Source organism: Protopterus annectens, chromosome 1.part0 (genome assembly GCF_019279795.1).
Source record: "Protopterus annectens isolate FY-2018-M chromosome 1.part0, PAN1.0, whole genome shotgun sequence".
Taxonomy (NCBI): Eukaryota; Metazoa; Chordata; order Ceratodontiformes; family Protopteridae; genus Protopterus; species Protopterus annectens.
In genome coordinates, this window is record NC_056725.1 from 398329548 (window position 1) to 398332586 (window position 3039).

The window sequence follows — 3039 nt, forward strand, 5'->3', positions numbered from 1 at the left end:
TAGATGGATGTAAGCTAACTGTCCTGCCACAACAATGCAGACCACAAACCTTCTTAATGTAAAACAGCCTGTATGAAGCCGAAGTGCTTAAACCAAAAGACTTAGAATAACAGTTACAAATTAATCAGGCTACTTGTTGTTGTGTCTTTTGGCTTTTCCCGGTTAGGGGTCTCCACAGCACACGGTGGTGGTGCTGCAGTAGCATTGTCGCCTCACAATAAGATGCTGTCCTGTTCGATTCTCAGCTAGAGCATCTTCTGTGTGGAGACATGCGTGAATGGGCGTACCTTCGTTGAAGGTTGTGTGTCAGGGCTGGTAACTCGGCATGTAAAAATCAACTACCAATCATTAGCGGACCGGAGCCAAGCAGTAATAAATGTAGCAGGATAAATAAAATTGAGTACTTTTAAGAAAAGCAAAATAAAGTAGGAGAAAACACATATACAGTAAAAGCAAATGAATAACGAATATCAGTTGGTTCTGTGATTTTCATGCCATTGTGCTGTAACTCAGAGCAGATCTGGGTGTTGCCATTGAGATTCCTGACATAGCTATAGAATGCTTTGTGGTTGTCCCTAGAATCAGTGGCAATTTTGCTTTCGCAGCTAGCTTTGGAGGATCTTATAAGGGATCTCAGCTTCTTACTGAGGGTGACCAGGGAGCTCCTCCACTCATGGGATTTTACTCTCTTTTGCAACAGTTTCTTCCTTCTGTTATAGAACTTGTTTATGGTAGGGGACTACCAGTTTGGCTTCCTTTTTTTTTGGTGGATATTGTCTTGGTTCTGTTTGGGATAGCATAATCTATGCAATCTATAGCACAATTGTGTAAGTGCTTATAGAGTGCATTTGTGTAGGATTCAGCAGTCATAACTGTATTGTTCATCTGCATGGGTGTCATGACGTTCGCCACTTCTGTCTTAAGAAGCATGGTTGGCTATGGAGAAATTTTTTACCATGGTTTCCTTAATGGGGGATGGGGGCGGGATGTGGATATCTAAGGTGATTAGCTTATGGTCGGATCTGACCAATGAGGAGTTGACTTCAGGTGTGGAACACCGGTCACTCATGTTGGTAATGACTAGGTCTAGGATATTGTTGACCCTGGTGGGGGTGTAGATAAGTTGATCCAGGGCACTGGAATTTATGAAGTCCAGGAAGCGTTGAGTGAAGGAGTTGGTACATGAGTAGTTTTCCCAGTTAATGGTAGGGTAATTGAAATCGCCCATTATTAGGGTGTGTGGTTGAAACCTAATATTTTCCAGTATAGGAAGAAAGAAGAAGAGAAACACAGCTTCTGATGAGATTTGAACTTACGACCTCTGGTTTATTAGACCAGTGCTCTAACCCCTGAGCTACAGAGCCACAATGCAATTTGGTGTTCTAGGCACTCTACTTCTCTACACCTCCTCTGCTGTATATAAATGAATAATGACAAGTGGTAAACTCAAGCTTTGATAGACTACCAGTAGATTGTTAGGTTGTTTCACTAATAAACATGCTTTTTTATAAGTTTTGTTTGCTGTCATTAGCTTTGCAAAATGTGTGTTTGTTAATGTAATAAATTAAGAACTCATTTCTAACTTAAAAAACATAGTCTGACAGTTTACAAGTGCTTCATAAGCCATCCCAATCATAGTTATTTAATGACAACCTGCAAAATGTAAAACTGACATTTTTAGTTTTTAAGGGTTGCATACTTAGCCTGATGCCCTCTACAAGTTGTCGCCTAAGATAGGTGCAGACAAGACCCACCTTTCTGACAGTTTTGCCTGTAGTTTATCAAAACAGCTGTTAGAATCCCAAGTCGGTAGTCTACTTTGATAGTTACTGTGGCATTCTGCCAGATTTGAAGATTGGAGAAGTACAATTTCAGGTAACAGTAAATGTGATCACTGTGACAGAAGCTATGTCACTTGTCTATTTTCATTTCGCTAAATCTATTTGTAAGAGGGACCAGTACTCCCTTACTCCTACCACATGCTAAGGGTGGGGGTTAGAGTGGTAGCAGTCTTGTTTCAAATGGAATTAATCTATATGTCTCTCTCTCTCTCCCTCTCTCTCTCTCTCTCTGTCTCTCTCTCTGTCTCTGTCTATCCTTTCTTTTTTCTGTCTGGACAGTTATCTATCTGTCTAAATAAAAATAATGACAGATATCACAAGGAAAAAAATCTGTTTTATCACTCTGGTGGACTGATTGCCTATCTATCTATCTATCTATCTATCTATCTATCTATCTATCTATCTATCTATGTATCTATCTATCTGTCTGTCTATCTACCTATCTATCTATCTATCTATCTATCTATCTATCTATCTATCTATCTATCTATCTATCTATTTCCATCTAAATAAAAGAAAAAAAGAAATACAAATTAATAATGAGAAAGGACTGTGAGAGCAGAAAGGAAATAAATGAAATAAAGCTGAATCAGTAATTGATGACTGCTTTTTTTCTCATGAACATGTCACTATTAATGGAGTTCAGTTCTTCACTGTTATAGATGAAATGTGTGGTAATGAATGTAAGATCTGGCATTCAGTGGTTTTGCTCACAGAAATCTGATAGCCAGTCCAAGTCAGCAGTTTATATTGTATGGTGCTCCTGATATCTACAATTTTCCCTTCCTAAATTTAAGATTGTAAGCAGTCTGCACCCAGCAGGTTATAAATGTTTCACAATCTTATCCCAGTTTCTCTTGTTATGGTAGTATGGGCCTTGGCCAATCAAAACATTGAAGGCGGACCTTCTGGGAATGTAAAGTTTTCATGATAGTCTTACCAAAAAGTACTCCATATGTTGCAAGAAATATTGAAATAATTCCATCTCAGCTGTTTGTGGCCAAAGAGGTGCTAAAACATAAGCTCATGACAGGGAAAAAGATGGAAGATATGAAAGATAAGATTTAAAAATTAACACACTGATAATCAGCGATGTTAGTAAATCTAAATGATTTTCAAAGTAAGACACATTTCAGATATCTGGGGAAAAGGACAGACTACACACATTTTTCTTAAATTCACGTTACATTTCTTTACT

General features: G+C 38.3%; 1 non-coding gene across 1 annotated transcript; it reads right to left on the minus strand.

The window, feature by feature from the left end:
• Positions 1–1291: 1291 nt before the first annotated feature.
• Positions 1292–1363, minus strand: TRNAI-AAU. Its single transcript has one exon. It is a non-coding gene; the product is annotated as a tRNA-Ile (tRNA).
• Between the last annotated feature and the right edge of the window lie 1676 nt (positions 1364–3039).